Raw genomic sequence first — 18,929 nt, 5'->3', positions numbered from 1 at the left:
CTCTGCTGAGAGCCACGAGGTGCCTTGTAGCCACCATATCCATATGGCTGATGCCAACCACTGGCTGGGTCAAATGGGGCACATAAGGCACCGCCTGCTGCCTAGTGTTGGGGGCATACTGAGGGGTGGGGAGGTTATTCCATTCGTCGTCAGTGCCTGGGAGATGCCACTGTATTGTTTCCTGAGACCCACGACTCTATGGCAGACGGCATCTTCCCAAGTGGCTCTAACAACATCCTGTCTAACATGCTCTTCCCAGACTTGACCATTCTCCAGCTGTGAGTCTACACCCTTCCCCTTGACATGGGCCGGCCTTGGTGACTGCAGAAATGACATTGCTAAGGAGTTTCCAAGATGGTCCTATGACAAAAGGTACTGCCTCTGCCCGCCAGGACGTGTGCTGCTAAATGGTTAGCGGGCTCGCTAAGGGGGAAAGAGGCCCGAGTTTGTAGGTTTGCTGGTTTCTGCGGGATCACTACAACTGACCACGGCTCACTGCCAACTGCCAACGTAGGGGCATAAGAGTTACCCGAAACCCACGAGCCTGTGCCAGCCGCTCCAGCGTACCACTGCCTGGCTCACTTAGGACTGGTCGCCTGAAGTCACCATACTGGAGATCATGTGAGAGGGGAGTGTCGGGGGGCCTCAGATAGCTGACTGCCCACCCCAGGTGTTAGAGACAGGACCGAGTTTTCAGATGACCCAGCTCCCATCACCGATGGCAACTGCCCCTGAGAACTGCTTAACTGAGCCAAGCCAACTCACCACACTTAAAAAGAGCCCTGGCTGGTGCTCAGTGGTTAGTGTCAGCCTGCGCACCCGAAGGGTTACAGGTTTGATCCCCGCCCTGATCAGGTATGTGTGGGAGGCAACCAACTGATGTGTCTCTCTCACATCAATGTTTCTCTCTCTTTCTCCCTCCTTTCCACTCTAAAAATCAATGGGGAAATGTCCTTGAGTGAGGACTGACAAGTTACTGTCACTGGAACAATGCGCAGTAACCTGCACTGCATGGGACGGGGACTCCCACAGGGCTGGCCTGCCCTGGTGCCAGGAGTCCCCAATAAGAAACAGAGGGTGCCGGACTGCAGATGTGCACCAAACTGGGTTCAAATCCCGATTCTCTCCACTTACCATCTTTGTGATTTGGGATAAGAAAAAAAAATTACCTCTTTGGAGCCTGGTAAATGTAATTCAAGAATAGCATGTTTTTTTGTTGTTGTTATAATCAGAAATCTTTTTTATTGTTTTAACTTGTTGGCTGTTCTATGGAATGAATTGTTTTTAAATGCTTTTATTGATTTTAGAGAGAGGAAGGGAGATGAGAGATAAACAAACATCAATTGGCTGCCTCTTGTACACCCCCTACTGGGGATCAAGCCCACACTTGGGCATTTACCCTGACCCTGGAATTGAATCCACAACCTCTTGGTGCACTGATGATACTCAACCAACTGAGCCACACCAGCAACAGGGGGCTAATTCTATCTTTTTCCCCCTCCATTTAAAAAATTGTGGTAGCCTGGCTGGTGTGGCTCAGTGACTGAGCGTTGACCTATGAACCAGGAGGTCATGGTTCGATTCCCAGTCAGGGCACATGCCTGGGTTGCAGACTGGATCCCCAGTGCAGGCCGTGCAGAAGGCAGCTGATCAATGATTCTCATCATTGATGTTTCTATTTCTCTCCCTTCCTCTCTGAAATAAAAAAAAATTTATATTGTAAAAAGGGAAAAAATTGTAAAGTTCACATAACATAAAATTTAGCATCTTGACCATCCTTAAATGAACAGTTCAGTGGTAAATTCATTTATAATGTGTGCTACCATCATCATTATCCATCTCCAGAATTCTTTTCTTCTTTTGAAACAATAACTCCCCATTACTCCTTCCCTTTGCCTCCTGTACCTATAAGACGAATCATACAGTATTTATTCTTTTTAAGGGGCCTATTTCTTTTAGCATGATGTCCTCAAGGTCCATCCATGTTGTAGCGTGTGTCAGTAGATAGAGCACTGGCCTGAAGACAGAAGAGTCCTGGGTTTGATTCCAGTCAAGGGCTCGAACCCTGGCCCTGGTCTGGGCATTTGTGGAAGATAACCAACCAATGTGTCTCTCTCACATTGTTTCTCTCTGTCCCTCCCCCTCCCTTCCATCCTCTTAAAAATCAACAGAGAAATGTCCAAAGGTGAGGATTAACAAAAAGCAAGAAAAGAAAAGTAAAAAAAAGAGCATTTCAGGTATTATTCAAGTTTCAAACTAGGCAGAGATAGAATTAGGGGGCTGGCTATGTGTGCACATTCATAAAAATTCATCAGACCGTCATTTGTACACTTTCTGTAAAAGTTTTCTGAGAATGGTAATAAAATGACAGTCCATGGAGGAACAAAAGATGTCCAAAAGCCTCTCCCCAAAGTTATCAAATAAAAAAGGAACTGGTGTAAACTCTTTAGAGTTCCCTTATTTCTCTTCTCAGCAGTTCCTCAAGTTGTGTAGGGCCAGAGACCTTTTTCTGGCGACTGGGAAATTGTGCACAAAAATAACTCATGACTCAGTGAAGACACCATCGACATGGTTTGTCTTTGCTCTCGGTGATACTCACAATAACCATTTTTTTAAGGCTCTGGGGACCAACTGAGCTCAGCTAAGCAGTTCTGAGGGCTGCCATGCAGCTGCCCTCGGGCAGAGCCTGGGGCCGTGTCACCTGGAGGCTTACTCAGTCCTTTGTCAAACGCCTGGGGTAGGGAGACTATATTTTATTTTTTAAAATACATTTTTATTTATTTTAGAAAGGAAGAGATAGAAATATTGATGATGAGAGAAACATCAATGGCTGCCTCAGGCAAGCTCCCCACCAGGGATCGAGCCCGCAACCTGGGCGTGTGCCCTTGACTGGAATCGAACCTGGGACCCTTCAGTCTGCAGGCCGACGCTCTATCCACTGAGCCACAACAGCTAGGGCGGAGACTATATTTTTCCACCTCCACCTGGTCTCTCCAGCAAGAAGATACTTTTCCCAGAGTATACGCTTTTATACAATTAATACAATTTAATTTTCAAGGCTCATAATTCATTAAACTTTAATTTTCAGGATTGCTTTCACTTAATTTCATTAAGTTTTACAATTTTATTTCAATTAATTTTTAAGTATTTTATTAATTTGATCAACTGTTATAGAATAACTTATATGTAACTCAGATATTTATCAATGTTTTTACTTGATGTGGTATTTATATATTTTAGTACTTAAAATGTCATTTCACTATTTTGTTTTACAAATTTGGAAGAGTAAAAAATCTTACTATGAATTGTTATATTAGGCTAAAAAATACTCACTGTCATTATCATTGTCTCCCCTCCCTTAGGAGTGTCTATTCACTGTATAATTATTTAAACTTTCTGTATGCTTGACAATTTTCATAATAAAATCATAGGGTTGAAAGATCCAACTGGTGAAGATTCAATGTTCTAAAGCCTATAGGGCCCTTCTGCAGAGGGCAGGCAGCATCTGAGGGTTAGGGCCTGGGTTACTGCCCAGCAGGAGAGGTGCTGTCAGAAGCTCCCACTGTGGGCGCAGATGATGTGGGTGCAAGTCCCAGTTCTGCCTCTTCCTGGACAGGCTGTCTCTCAGGTAGGTATGCTGCGGACTTCCAAGTCTGGTCTGTAATACAGGGATAACTATTGCCCTACTTCAAAGGGTTGATAGGAGCAGTGAAAAGGACAAATGTGCCTAAACCTGCCCAGGACTCAAGGAATAAAACCCAATGGTAATAAAACAATGAATAAGTTTTAGCTCTTAGTTTAAGGACTTGAAAATCTAAAATCATTAGGAACCGCCCTAGCCAGTTTAGCTCGGCGGATAGTGTTGGCCTGTGGACCACAGGGTCTCAGGTTCAATTCTGATCAAGGGAACATGCCTTGGTTGCAAGTTCCTCCCTGGTCAGGGCTCATGCAGGAGGCAACCAATCAATGTGTTTCTCTCACGTTGATGTTTCTCTCTTCTACTCTCTCTAAAAATCAATGGAAAATATCCTCGGGTAAGAATTAACAACAACGAAAGGAACCTATGGTGCCCTCCTTGGATTCATTGTGGGGACAGGGAAAATGGGAGAGGGAAGTCAGTACCTAAACTTTGTCAAGTTCACCCATGTTGAACTTGAACTCCTGAGGGAGAATAAGTGAGCAAGCCACCAAGGCAATGTCCAGCAGTACCCCCTGGAGACACGTTCACCAGTGCAAGTGGTGAGATTTGGGGTGCATTTCCGCTGTGTGTGCGCACATATGCATGTCTTCCCATATATTTGGACAGGAGTCCTGTTTACAAAACGGGTACCTTCAAGAAGGAAATTACCTTAACTGGTGTATAATTTACATCCAGTAAAATGCACACCTTTGAAGTGCATAAATTTGAGTTTTAACAACTGTATACACATGACTAGAGATTTCTGTCACTACGTCAACTCCAACCTCCACTCCAAGGCAACTACCAATCTGCTTTCTGTCACTATAAATTCTATTTTCTTTTCTAGAATTTCATATAAATGGAATCATATGGTGTGCCAGTTATGGATTTATGGCCTCAAGTTGCTAAACTGGAGTTTGGCCCTTTCAATCTTTTTCCTTTGCGGACTGACGTAATGTTAACTTTCTCCAGTAGAGGGAGCCAGGGAGATGCTGCAAGAGGAAAGGGCTTTGCTTCTAACTTCCAGACATGGTTCCCCAGGGCAGGCAGCTTCTCCAGCCCAACCCCACAGCGGGCCTGCTTCTCCAGTGGCTGGCAGCCAGCACCTTCCTCAGGCCCCCGAGACACTTCTTTGTGAACTGTTTTCTCCAGCGCCCTGGAGAACTGACTTCTGGTAAGTTCCAGAGGGTGGATCTGCAGGTCCCACAAGTGCAGCACCATAGAGACTCGTTTGCCCTTTAGTGAATCAAGGCCAAGGGTTTTCCTGTGAGATCAGGATCTTGGGATGTCATAGAGTTCTCTATCTTAGACCCTAGGATTAGTGACTGCTCCTTCTATCTGCTGTTTCTGTTTTCTTTAGCATTCTCTTTGTTTCTTAGTAGCCAATCCCTCTTACTCCAATCCCCTGCTATAACGCATAATGTATAGATTATCTCTTCAAATTACTGTGTGGGTTCAGGCTCCTGACTGGCCCTGACAAATATAGTATATGCTTCCTGTCTTCTTTCCTTCACCGTAATGTCTGCACGATTCATCCACATTGTTGCATGTACCAGTCAGTAGTCACTCCTTTTTATTGCTGAGTAATAGTCCAATGAACAGTTGAGCCAGTCTGTTTATCCACTCACCATGATGGGCATTTGGGTTGTTTCCAGTTTGGGGGGTTATGAATAAAACTGCTATAAACACTCATGCACAAGTGCTTATCTGTGTGGACACATGTTTTCTTTCCTCATGAGAAAAACCCCTGGCAGTGGAATTCTTGGATTTCATTAAAAAAAAAACAAACAAAAAAAACCCTAATAGTTTTTTTTCAGCCTGATGGTGCCATTGGCATTCTCGTCAGCAATGTGTGAGAGTTGCCCGTGTCAGCACTTGGTATTGTCAATCTTTAAATTTTAGACAGAATGGCTTCCTTTTCATACCTCTGGCTTTCTCTACCTGACATTCTCCCTTATTCACTTTAACTCTTTGCTCTTGAACTGTAGTGCCTGTGCTGTTTCAAACTGCAACAAATGGTTACATAAAAATCATCAATAAGACTAAAATCCTTTGCTCTTTAGAATTATTTGTGTGTTCAAAGCATCTGTGTGGTTTCACCTTCAGGAAGGCAAAAAGAGCTACTGACAATCAGGGCCTCTACCGGTCTGCAGGAGCCTTTGGGCAGATTAAAAAAGGCAGCCCTTCTGAGGAATGCGACCCCCAGGTGGCAGGGCCTGGAAATCAGAGCGAGGCCTGGATCTGAGCCTCCACTCCCACCACGTCCCCAGCTAGTCTCATAATAGTAACAGCTCCAAGTGCCTGGGCCTGTGCTAGATGCTCTCAGGAATCACAAGTTCAAAAATTCCCAATAATCGGGACTTTTTTAAAACACCGCGGGACGCGGGACAAATTGTTCAAAAGCGGGACGTCTGGTCATCTTATCAAGGGGCCTGGGGCTGGGGTAGGCATACAGGTCAGGAGAGAGCAGAGTGAGGACAGAGGTTAGTCCATCAGAAAAACTGTGCCTGATGGCTCCTCATCCTCTGCCACACATTCACATAGATGACCGCTGTCGAGAGAAATGGCACGGAGCACACCAGTGAAGACTGTGCTAACAAGTGCTGAGTCTCAGGCAACCCTTCCACTGCAGCAGGAAGCCAGGGGAAAGCGGGGCTGGATTGGTAACAGCCCAAATCTCACAGTAGTGACTTCAAAAATGTCCCCCAACCTGAAGAGGCATAATGACCTTATTTATATGACACTTTAGAGATGGAGAACAGATCAACAGTTGGAAGCTGTGAAGGGTGGGTGAGTGTAATTATAAAGGGAACTTTTTTTGAAGTGATGGAATATTTATGTATCCTGATTGTGGTAATGTTTAACATAAAAATGAGTTAAAATTCATAGAACTGGGGAAAAATAAAAATCACTGCGGAATATGTGTAAGCTACACTGACTCTCGCAGAGCCAAACTGGAATTACAACTAAAATAGATAAAAAGAAGCACCTTGAAAAGCCAACTGAAGACTAGCGGGAGAGAACCCTGATAACCCACAGAGACTGGCAGGAAGTGTGAAGACGCAGAAGGGGTGGCTGGGCAGCAGCTGCAGTCCCAGAGGGATATCTCAGCTTTGGGGGGCTCCCAATGAGAATTCTGGGGTCTAAACCCCAAGCTGGGCTCGCCACCCAGAGAACCAGAACTGAGAAAGGTGACAGAATATCTGGCTGTGAGAAGCAGTAGGGTTACTGCCTGCCAGCCAGCGACGGCTAGAAACGCAGGCACCCTCTTAAAGGGCTAACCCACAAGATTTCCTGTGCAGCCACTCACCTTGGGCTCTGGCAGAGGGAGGGCAGAGACCGGAGCTGTGTGAGGACAGTCCAGGTTGGGGACTCTGGGCTGTGGTACATTTATATCATAGAATACTATGCCGCAGTAAAAAGGAAGGATATTTTACCCTTGAGATAGTCTGGAGAGATCTGGAGAGTATTATGCTAAGTGAAATAAGCTAATCATAGAGAGACAAGTATCACATGATCTCACTCATATGTGGAATCTAACAAACAAACAAACAAACAAACAAAACTGATGGATGAGCCAGGACCGGTTTGGCTCAGTGGATAGAATGTCGGCCTGCGGACTGAAAGATCCTGGGTTCGATTCTGGGCGAGGGCATGTACCTTGGTTGCGGGCACGTCCCCAGTGGGGGCTGTGCAAGAGGCAGCTGATCGATGATTCTCTCTCATCGATGTTTCTAACTCTCTATCTCTCTCTTCCTCTCTGTGAAAAATCAATAAAATAAAAAATAAAAACACACACACACAATGGATGGATGAAATAGATCCAGAGACAGAGAATAGAACAGACTGGGGAACCTCAGTCTCCCTTCCTCAGAGGGAAGGCAGGGGAGGGTGGGTAGGGATCAAAGACCTTGTATGAATATATGCATAACCCAAGGACACAGACAATAGGGTGGGGAAGGCAAGGTGGGCAGTGGGGGTGGGCCCTGCAGGTTATGAAGCTGGTCCTGGGGACACTTAGATTTGAGAAGATACTCCAAACAAGAACAAGATACTACAAGAGGAAGAATACCTTCAGGAAGAAAATAAATTCCAAGACGTAGATTGGATGCATTAGAAACAGAAAAAATGCTTCTCTCAAAAGGGAGGCAGGGATGATAAAATTAAAGCTATGAGAAATTTCAGAAAAAACAAAAACTATTTAAGAAAAATTTGTGTGTGTGTGTGTGTGTGACAAGAACATTTATCAATGGCCTCTTAGCATAAATACTGTCTTTTCAATAGTCCTAGGAAATCTATATGCGAAAAGATGACTTGAGGCCTTTACCTCACACCAAACACAAACATCAATTCAAAATGATTCAGAATCATACCCCTGGCTGGTGTGGTTCGGTTGAGTGTTAACCCGTGTACTTGATGTTTCAGGAAAACAAGACATTTTTAGGGGCTAGCAATCTGAATCGGTGCCATTAATCTAATGCACATTCTTGTTAGCCTATGGTCTAGTCACTGCCCCTTTAATTATCTGGTCCTGCAAGACTTGTCTGCCTAAGTTAGGGGTGTCGAACTCAATCAGAGAAGGGGCCAAAATCTAAAATCCAGCCTAAATCGCGGGCCGAATGGTTTACTGAACAGTCATAAACTGTCACTGTGATGGAAACGCAGCGGAATGCAGTGATGACAGCGCGGTGCGGGCCACATTGCAAGGCCTGGCGGGACGGATTTGGCCCGCGGGCCTTGTGTTTGACACATGTGGCCTAAGTACTACTCCCATTTTAGGGAAGCCATATGCCATCCCCAGATGGAGGTATCAGCGCTGACACCAGGCCAGGCCTTTGTCTCAAGGCCCCAACACCTGGGGCTTTTTGCAAAGCCTGAGAAAGGTCCGGAAGTATGATCCATACTTGGGGGACAAAAGGAAAGCTTCCTCCATATTGGGGGACTCAGGACTTGAGAGAAACAGTCTCCCCTCAGTCCTGTACCAGTACATGTGAAATGTCTGGAAATAAATGGTTTTTCCTGTGCCTCCGATACTCCTGCATATTTTTTTGGTCGCTTGATAAATCCTGTAACAAACTGCAAGGTCATTGACTTGATTCTTGATCAGTACACATGCCCAGGTTTTGGGTTTGATCCCGTTTGGGTGCATATGGGAGACAACTGATTTATTGTATGTTTCTCTCTCTCCCTTCCTCTCTTCCTTTAAAAAATCAATAACAACACTTTTTTTTTGGTTTGTTTTGTTAATCCTCACCCAAGGATATTTTTTCCATTAATTTTTAGGGAGAGTGGAAGAGAGAGGGGAAGACAGAGAGAAACGTCAATATGAAAGAAACACATGGATTGGTTGCTTCCTGCATGAGATCCCACCAGGGTCTGGGCCAGGGAAGAGCCTGAAACCAACGTACGTGACCTTGACTGGAATCGAACCCCAGATCCTCTGGTCCATAGGCTGACACTTTATCCACTGAGCCATACTGGCTAGGGCTAAAAACATATCTTTAAAAAATGATTCATAGCTCAGCTGGCATGGCTCAATGGTTGAGCACTAAGCTATGAACCAGGAGGTCACGGTTTGATTCCTGGAAAGGGCACAGGCCTGGGTTGCGGGTTCAATCCCCAGTGTTGGGTGTGCAGGAGGCTGGTGTTCAATGACTCTCTCTCATCATTGATGTTTGTATCTCTCTCTCCCTCTCCCTTCCTCTCTGAAACTAAAAAAAAAAAAAAAAGTTCATAGACCTAAATATGTTAAAACTCTAAAGGTTTTAGGAGAGAACAGGAGAAAATATCATGATCTTGGGTTAGACAAAGATTCCTTAGATGCAATACAAAAAGTATCTATAATAATAAAAGCATATTATAATCAGGTGGGACGTCCTTCAGGACAAAGCCAGGGTGGTGGGGGCCAAGGCAGAGGCGGCCACAGCGGCAGCGGGGCCGAGCCCCTGGCACACATTTCGTGCAACGGACCTCCAGATTATTAAAAGAAAAACATTAATTAATTAAACGTCATCAAAACTGAAAACTTCTGCCGGGACCGGGTTGGCTCAGTGGATAGAGTGTCGGCCTACGGACTGGAAGATCCTGGGTTCGATTCCGGTCAAGGGCATGTACCTTAGTTGCGGGCACATCCCCAGTGTGGGGTGTGCACGAGGCAGCTGGTCGATATTTCTCTCTCATCGATGTTTCTAACTCTCTGTCCCTCTCAATTCCTCTCTGTGTAAAATCAATAAAATATATTAAAAACAACAACAACAACAACAACTGAAAACTTCTGCACTTCAAAAAGACACTTTTAAGAAAAAGAAAAGATGAGCTATGGGTTGGCAGAAAATATTTGCAAATCATATATCTGAGAAAGGACTGTACCTAGAATATGTAAAGAGCACTTAAAATTCAATAAGACAAACCAATTAAGAATTTGAACAGACATTTCACCAATGAAGATATACAAATGATTAGTAAACACATGAAAAGATGCTCAACATCATTAGTCATTAAGGAAATGCTAATTAAAATAAAAATGATGCACCTATGCACCAAGAGATCATGGTTCGATTCCCGCTCAGGGCATATGCCTAGGCTGCAGGCACCCGATCAATGATTCTCTCTCATCATTGATATTTCTGTGTCTCTCTGAAATCAATAAACATATATTTAAAAAGTGAGACACGCCTTCATGCCTACTTAGAATGGCTGATGTTCAAAAGGTTGGTGAGGACATGGAGAATCCAGACCCTCACACATTGCTGGCAGGAACATAAAGTAGTATAGCCACTTTGTAAAACCGGCAGTTCCTTTAAAGTTGAATGTTAAAAAAAAAAAGTTAAACATAAACTTATATTGAAACCTAGCACTTCTGCTACTAGACTATCTACCTACCAAGAGAAATGAAAGCATATCCAAACAGACTTGACTGAAGCATTGTAAATCTGGAAACAATCCACACTGACCATAAACTAGTTAGTGGGTAAGTAAGCTGCAGTCCACCCATACAATGGACTATTACTGCTGAGTAATACAAGGAATAAAGCACTGCCGCACGCTACAATATGAATGAACCTCAAAACAGTATATATGCTATTAAAGAAGCCTCATACTGTATGATGTATTTATATGAAATGTCCAGAAAAGATATATCTATAGATACAGGAGGTAGATCAGTAGTTGCGTGGGGCTGGGCATGGGAACAGAGAGTGACAATTAGGCACCAGAGGTGTTTTGGAGGTGACAGAAATGCTCCAAAACTGTAGTGGTGGTGGCAGCACAAATCTGAAAATTACTTAAAATGTACACTTAAAAGGGCTGGATTTTATGGGATGGAAATTACACCCCAATAAAGCTGCACAAAAAAAACCCCGCAAATTTTATACAGTTAAAGCATATAGGCCTGGGCAGTGTGGCTCAGTGGATGAGCATCGACCTATGAACCAGGAGGTCACGATCCGATTTCTGGTCTGGGCACATGCCTGGGTTGCGTGTTGAGCATGCAGGAGGCAGCTGATCAATGATTCTCCTTCATCATTGGTGTTTCTGTCTCTCTCTCCCTCTCCTTTCCTCTCTGAAATAAAAATACAGGCAGTCCTTGGGTTACATTGGACTCGACTTACTTCGTTTCATGGTTATGTCACCATCTCCCATTTATTTATATATATAAAAAGCTCCATCATTTCAATGTATGTACATATGTGCTTTAAGTTTTTTATTATTTATTTGCCACAAGTAAAGGTCAGGAATTGTAACCTTTTAAATTTTTGTTACTGTGTCACTTCATTAAGGGATGACATAGGCAGGTGGGTTCCGACTTACGCGAAATCGAGTTATGTCATGATGAAGGAATGGAGCTCTGACAGAACATGTATATGTTTGTGTGTGTGTATATAAATATATATTATACTGTATATATATATTATACTGTATATGTATATTTTAAAATATATTTTATTGATTTTTACAGAGAGGAAGGGAGAGGGATAGAGAGAAACATCGATGAGAGAGAAACATCGATCAGCTGCCTCTTGCACACCCCCTACTAGGGATGTGCCCGCAACCAACGTACATGCCCTTGACCGGAATCCAACCTGGGACCCTTCAGTCTGCAGCTCGACGCTTTATCCACTGAGCCAAACTGGTTTCGGCCCTACTGCATATTTTTAAAAAAGCATGTAAGACTTACATATGATAACAGAGCAGACTGTAGATGTTATCAATCTTGACAGTGTGCAAGCAACTGCATAACCAACAAGATGAAATGAGAGGTGGGGGAAGAGGCAGCCAAGATGCGAGGCTCACCTACTTTATATTGCCTGGGAATCAAAAGCTGCCAGAATAAAAAGAAAATCAGAAGTGAAGCATAAAATGTAGTTACAAAGGTAAATAAGAAGTTATCTAAAAAAAGTACAGTTATTAAAAATTAGTGGAATGAAGAAGCAGGGAAAGATGCAGTGGGTTAAGTACCATCTTTCATAGCAGACAGTAATAGAGGGTTTGGGATTTCTCTCGCTTCTGTCATTTCACTGTCATTACCCTCTCATTACCCAGTGCCCTCTGGGCCACAGTGCGGGTGAAGTGGAGGCAAAGTGGCTTTGGCTTTTTGTAATATTCTAATTTAAAGGTAATAAACATCACATGTAATGAAGAGCAAGGTCGGCCCTGGACAAACGTTAGCTGCCACTGACCCTGTTACTGTGATTAGCAGTTCAAGTCCAGCGATGGGACTGCAGTCCTCCGGCTCCGTGGGGGGATCAGGCAGCCACCGCAGCCTGGGTGAGAGGAGCGTGGTGAGAGGAAGGGGAGGCATGCTCAGGAAGTAAAGGGAACAAAGTGGCGAGATCAGCATCATCTGAGGAATTTTTAAAAAGAAAAATGCCCGGGGTGGTGTGGCTCAGTTGGTTGAGCGACATCCCATGCACCAAAAGGTCCTTTGTCTGATTCCTGGTGAGGGCGCATGCCAGGAATTTAGGCTCGATCCTCAGTAGAGGGTGTGCAGGAGGCAGCTGATGGATGTTTGCTGTTTCTATCTCACATGGATGTTTCTCTCTCCCTCTCCCTCCCTCTCTCTCTCTCAAATCAATAAAAAACAATCCACCTCTAGGAAAAAAGAGGAAGAGTCAACAGCAGGCAGGATGGTGACAGCAGTTAGTAGCAGGTGAGCAGTCTATGGTAGTTAAGAAAAAGCCTTCACAAAACAGCTACTGTTAACTGCGCATCACCCCAAGAGGTAGACACTATTTTTCAGGTGGGGGAACTGAGGCTTGGAAGAGGGACTCAACAGATCCAAGGTCCAAGCCGGTGACAGAATCAGGATTTGAAGCTTGGTGTGGAGGGCTGGGTCTGTGCCACTGTGCATATAATTTCATTTCTTTCTTATTTCTATTGTAAATTGTCTGTATGTTCCCCAAATTTTTACCATAAAAATTTCGTCATATGTGAACCTCCATTTTGTCCTATTTGCTTTCTCTCTCTTGATGAACTCTGAAATACTTCCACGTGCATCTTCTAAAAGAGAATGAGAGCTTTCTGTAGGCCTGCACTGCAATCCCATTTAACAACATTTAACATGAGCATTCTGCCTGCTAATGGTCAGCTCAGACCATTCTGCCTGTGGTCCCAAGGTTTTGCTTCTTCCTAACAAGGTCCAGGCCTCACAGAGTGTTGGGATGATTTTGTCTCCTTATTTCCTTTTAATCTGAAACACTGCCCTGCCTTTTCCATTTTTTCCTCAAGAGATTCTATTATTTATATATATATATATATATGTCTTATTGATTTTTTTAGAGAGAGGAAGGGAGAGAGATAGAGTTAGAAACATTGATGAGAGAGAAACATTAATCAGCTGCTTCCTGCACACCCCCTACTGGGGATGTGCCCGCAACCAAGGTACATGCCCTTGACTGGAATCGAACTTGGGACCCTTCAGTCTGCAGGCTGATGCTCTATCCATTGAACCAAACCGGTTTCGGCCATTATTTTTATCATAGAAAAAAAAAAAAGGCAGACTTTTTAAGGTTTGTGAACCATATGTCTAAGTTGACTGAATAAAAAATAGTATTTGAGCAAATATAAAAATTTTATTTGAAAAAAAATTTTTTTATGAAACAATATATTTAAAAAATATATATTTTATTGATTTTTTTTTACAGAGAGGAAGAGAGAGGGATATAGAGCTAGAAACGTCGATGAGAGAGAAACATCAATCAGCTGCCTCTTGCACAACCCCCACCAGGGTTGTGCCCACCACCAAGGTAAATGCCCTTGACCAGAATCAAACCTGGGACCTTTCAGTCCACAGACCGACGCTCTACCACTGAGCCAAACCGGTTTCGGCTGAAACAATATTTTTTAAAGCAGACTCCTTAGCCAGGCCTCATAAAAATGGAAGCCAACAGATTACATATATATTTAATGGAACAAGAAATACTAGTTTAAAAAATTAGTTTGTCACAAAAGTGGCCAACAGAGAAACTAAAAGAAATACTGTGATTATAGAGGGGGAAGAAGCTGTGAGGGAAGAAAGCTGTCCCCATCTATTTTTAGCAAGGGATTAGTGGATATCGCCTAAAAGTTGATAAATAAGAAATAATCCAAGAATTTGCTTTAGAGATTTGGAAATAGCTCCCAGAGAAATAAAAAGCTGAAAAAGGTTTAAAGCGAAGCACCATGGATCGCAAGCTAATTTTTGAAAAGTAATTTAATTTAAAAAATATTAATTGGCTGCGGAGAGCTTTTAAAAAATATATTTTATTGATTTTTTTTTTTTTTACAGAGAGGAAGGGAGAGAGTTATAAATTTCGATGAGAGAGAAAACATGGATTCCGCTGCCTCCTGCATCCCCGCTACTGAGGATGTGCCCGCAACCAAGGTACATGCCCTCGGCGGGAATCAAACCTGGACTCCTCTGACGTCAGGCCGACGCCCCTACCCACTGAGCACACCGGTCAGGACTGGGAGAGCTTTTTAAAGAACTAATTTTTCATGCCAAGCCGTGTTGTGTGTCCCTGGGCCATTAGGAAAAGTTGGATATTTTAAAAGTAGGCTCGGAACATGGCCATCAGGCAGCAAACTGCGGCCCGCGGCCCACAGACACGTGGCGGGAGAAACGCGCCGCGGCCACGTCGGCGGGTCGGGCTCCGGCCGGCAGGGGGGCCGCTGCGGGTCTAGGCCGTGGGCTTCCCGCGCGGAGCGGCGCTGGGCGGGGGTCACGTCGCGGGGCCTCGGCGGCCGGGCGCGGGGACGGGCTCGGAGGGCCCGGGCTCCTCGCGGGCGCGCGGCGACCCTGGCGGAGGGCGGGGGGCGGGGGGCGCGGGCACGGCTCCCGGAGGCCCGGGCGGAAGTGCTTCCCGGGCGCCCGTCGGAGCGGAGCCGGGTCCGACCGGCCGGGGTCCCTACCTGTCCCGGCGGCCCGCTCGGAGCGGCAGCGGCCACGGGCCCTTCCCACGGAGCCCCGGGAGCTGTCGGGGGCTCCCGGCCGGCGCCGCCCAGGGAACCCGGCCGGCGGGCTGGGCCGTCGGTCCTCTCGGGGCGGCTGGCTGCGGGCGGCCCGGGCCGGCGGGCGGGAGGCCGGAGGCGGGCGCTGGCGGCGCAGCTGCGGCGGGAGGGCGGGCGGGGCTCGGGCTGGGGGCCGCCCAGAGGGAGCGGGCACTTTCCCCCCGTGGTTCGGGCGCCGCCAACCCAGACCCGAGCTCCCGGCGCGCTCCTCCGTGAGTCCCACCTCCCGGAGCACCCGCCGCGGGAGGGTCCTGGCGCCCTTCCCCCCAAATCCTTCTGTCCGGCTCCCGCCCACAGCCGCCTCCGCCTTTCAAACTTCAAAACATCTGTCCCACCACCTGTCCGCGGCGGGCAAATGGCTGCGACCGCGGTCATAGTTCCCGTCCAGACGAATCGGTGTCTCCCCGCCCGGAGAGTCTTAGAACCCGCGCCCGGGGAAATCTGGACCTTCCTCTTTGGCTGTGCCTTCAGAGAAAGCAATGTGAAAACCCAACCGTTATTTGAGAGATGCAATATTAAACTACTACTATTTCAATATTGTAACTGCTTCTGGATCAGCAGAGTAGTTATCTTTTCCCAAATTGAAAAGTTATTTTCAGGACATGATCTGATATGCCCATGACTCCAGCCTGTGATATAATCATTTAGGAAAAATAAAATCTTTATCAATGGCTTCCAAGTATTCCACAGAAGCCCACAGTTCTAATGCGGTTGCCCTTTTTAGAAAGCAGTCCTTGAAAGGTACCATTAATAGTCATTACCATTCACAATATGCCCACTATAATATTACTTACAATAAAAAATATATATTTGGTCTTCATCCCCATTCCTGGTACAGAGCTCCTGCTGATAACAATAAAGGCATCTTTTGTTGTGTTGGTGACATGACACTTGGAAAGACCTCGGGTAACCTGTTTGGGGGCTGATTTCTTGGGGGCTCAATCAAATGATTAGAGGGTTGGAACCTTCAGTCCCATCCACTCCCCAAGCTGACTTCAGAGGAAGGGAGAGGAACTGGAGGTGAAACAATGGGCAATGATTTAATCGTGACTATATAAGAAACCCTCCTTGAAAACCCAAAGGAACAGGATACGGAAAGCTTCATGGAGATGTGGAGAGAGTGGTGTGCTTAGAGCAGGTATGGAAGTTCTGAGCCCTTTCCCCAAATCTTGCACTATGCATCTGTCTGTTGTTGAGCTACATTCTTTTTTCTTCTTCTTTTTTTAATATATTTTATTGATTTTTTTACAGAGAGGAAGAGAGAGGGATAGAGTTAGAAACTCCGATGAAAGAGAATCATCTATCAGCTGCCTCTTACACAGCCCCCACTGGGGATGTGCCCACAATCAAGGTACATGCCCCTGACCGGAATTGAACCTGGGACCCTTCAGTCTGCAAGCTGACGCTCTATCTACTGAGCCAAACCAGTTTAGGCTGAGTTATATTCTTTTATAATAAACCACTATTGTGATTAAGTTAAAAAAAGAAAAAGCCTATACCTGTTCTTAAATTGAACCTTTTAACCATCTGTCCTACTTTATTTATTTATTTATTTATTTTTTTTTTAAAATATATTTTATTGATTTTTTACAGAGAGGAAGGGAGAGAGAGAGCTAGAAACGTCGATGAGAGAGAAATATCGACCAGTTGCCTCTTGCACACCCCCTACAGGGGATGTGCCCGCAACCAAGGTACATGCCCTTGACAGGAATCAAACCCAGGACCTTTCAGTCCACAGACCGACGCTCTACCACTGAGCCAAACCGGTTTCGGCTATTTTTTTAAAAAATTATTTATTTTTGTAGAGAGGGGGGGGGGGAGGGGGGGAGAGAGAGAGAGAGAGAGAGAGAGAGAGAGAGAGAGAGAGAGAGAGAGACATCAGTTGGCTGTCCACTGCACTTCCTCCAGTTGGGATCAACCCAGCAACCCTGGGCATGTGCCCCAACCCAGAATCAAACCTTTCTGTGCATGGGAAGATGCCCAACCAACCAAGCCACACCATCCTAACTCTGCCCTTGCGCCTTTGGAGTTCATTCTGATTGCCCCAAGAGACCTCAGGGCACTGACCTTAGGCATTCCAGAGCCAAATCTTCTGAATGCTAGGCCTCTCCCACTTAGTGAATCATTGCCAGCAGATTCCCCCAGCACACCTCACATCAGGCACTGTGCTAAATGATCTCACAAATGCCTCTCTCCTGGGAAACTGAGGCTCAGATACTCTATGGACCCAGTGCAAGTCGCTTGCTTTGTGGGTCACACCACACGAAAGGATTTGCGCAGGAAGTCCTCAGGTTCCTGTCCTTAAAACCACAAGGAAGGCATCACAGCGCTGTGGTGAGGAGGGCATGATACCTTGCATGTGCTAGTAAATGGTACCTCTCTCTCTTTCATAAAATCTTTACTGTTGAGAGTATTACAGGTGTCCCTCTCCACCCCTCCCTCCCCATTGCTCCTTTCCATCCGGTTCCTGTCCTATCCCAGACCTTCACCATCCTATTTTTCTTTCTTTCATATATATATTTTTAATTTAATAAATCTTTATTGTTCAAATTATTACAGTTGTTTCCCTTTTTCCCCCCATAGCTCCCCTCCACATGGTTCCCATCCCACCCTCTTCCCTTGCCCCCCACCCCCACTGTCCTCATCCATAGGCGTACGATTTTTGTCCAGTCTCTTCCTGCATCCCACACCCCTTTCCCCCTGAGAGTTGTTAGTCCACTCCCTTTCTATGCCCCTGACTCTATTATATTCACCAGTTTATTTGTTCATCAGATTTTTTGTTCACTTGATTTTTATTTATTTATTTATTTATTTATTTATTTATTTTTTTTTTTTAAAAATATATTTTATTGATTTTGCACAGAGAGGAAGGGAGAGAGAGAGTTAGAAACATCGATGAGAGAGAGTCATCAATCAGCTGCCTCTTGCACACCCCCTACTGGGGATATGCCTGCAACTAAGGTACATGCCCTTGACCAAAATCGAACCCGGGACCTTTCAATCCCCAAGCTGACGCTCTATCCATTGAGCCAAACCGGTTTCGGCTGTTCACTTGATTTTTAGATTCACTTATTGATAGATATGTATTTGTTGTTCATAATTTTTATCTTTACCTTTTCTTCTTCTTTCTCTTCTTGAAGAATACCTTTCAGCATTTCATATAATACTGGTTTGGTGGTGATGAACTTCTTTAGCTTTTTCTTATCTGTGAAGCTCTTTAGCTAACCTTCAATTCTGAATGTCATCTTGGCTGGGTAGAGTACTCTTGGCTGTAGGTTCTTGCTATTCATCACTTTGAATATTTCTTGCCAGTCCCGTCTGGCCTGCATAGTTTCCATTGAGAAATCATCTGACAATTGTACGGGTGCTCCCCTGAAGGTAACTAACTGTTTTTCTCTTACTGCTTTTAATATTCTCTCTTTGTCTTTAAAAAAAAAAAAATATATATATATATATATATATATATATATATATATATATTATTGATTTTGTACAGAGAGGAAGGGAGAGAGATAGAGAGCTAGAAACATCGATGAGAGAGAGTCATCGATCAGCTGCCTCTTGCACACCCCCTACTGGGGATATGCCTGCAACCAAGGTACATGCCCTTGACCAAAATCGAACCCGGGGCCCTTCAGTCCCCAAGCCGACGCTCTATCCATTGAGCCAAACCAGTTTCGGCAAATATTCTCTCTTTGTCTTTTGTTCTTGGCATTTTAATTATGATGTGTCTTGGTGTGGTCCTCTTTGCATTCCTTTTATT

The 18,929-nt window shown here is 45.0% G+C and overlaps 1 protein-coding gene across 1 annotated transcript in view; it reads right to left on the bottom strand.

The window, feature by feature from the left end:
• FBXO17 (F-box protein 17) overlaps positions 1-15,170 on the bottom strand; it is a 31,834-nt gene extending 16,664 nt beyond the window's left edge. Inside the window, exon 1 of the mRNA XM_045570906.1 lies at positions 15,068-15,170. The gene's annotated coding sequence lies outside the window, so the exon portion shown is untranslated. The remainder of the gene's footprint in view (positions 1-15,067) is intronic.
• Positions 15,171-18,929: the final 3,759 nt, after the last annotated feature.

This window comes from Pipistrellus kuhlii, unplaced genomic scaffold (assembly GCF_014108245.1).
Source record: "Pipistrellus kuhlii isolate mPipKuh1 unplaced genomic scaffold, mPipKuh1.p scaffold_m20_p_38, whole genome shotgun sequence".
Lineage (NCBI taxonomy): Eukaryota > Metazoa > Chordata > Mammalia > Chiroptera > Vespertilionidae > Pipistrellus > Pipistrellus kuhlii.
The sequence above is the reverse complement of the archived record's forward strand: the minus strand, read 5'-3'. Positions and strand labels throughout refer to the sequence as shown.